Genomic DNA, 451 nt, shown 5'->3' with positions numbered 1-451 from the left:
GGCGGTACAATTACATGTTCTTCGTCCGAAGAATCAAATAATTCAAACATATAAGGAATATCACGATCCATTACGTGATACGCTATATTATTTACTGTACTGGTACGTTCTTTTATATCTTGCATTAGTACAATTTTCTATCAGTGCAGTCCGATTTAGTGCTAGTTCAGTGCAGCACTAGTGCAGAGAAAAAAACGTACCTATAAATTCGAAGAACATAAAGCATCCGTTGTAGCAGGAAAATGGAAATACGGAAAGTATGGTACGGGAAAGTACTAGGCCGTGGTCTGATTCATGCTGACAACGCTCATGAGCATCGTTTGTCTTCGTTTAACATTTGACAAACAACAAGGATGAAATAATTTTTAAGGGTTGTGAGCGTGAATCGAACCGCGGCTATAGTAGTACTCACACAGCCAATGGCTGCGTTCAGCAGAGAAAGTAGCTTTGC

The sequence above is a fragment of the Trachymyrmex cornetzi genome, unplaced genomic scaffold (genome assembly GCF_001594075.2).
Source record: "Trachymyrmex cornetzi isolate Tcor2-1 unplaced genomic scaffold, Tcor1.1 scaffold1096, whole genome shotgun sequence".
Taxonomy (NCBI): Eukaryota; Metazoa; Arthropoda; class Insecta; order Hymenoptera; family Formicidae; genus Trachymyrmex; species Trachymyrmex cornetzi.
The sequence above is the reverse complement of the archived record's forward strand: the minus strand, read 5'-3'. Positions refer to the sequence as shown.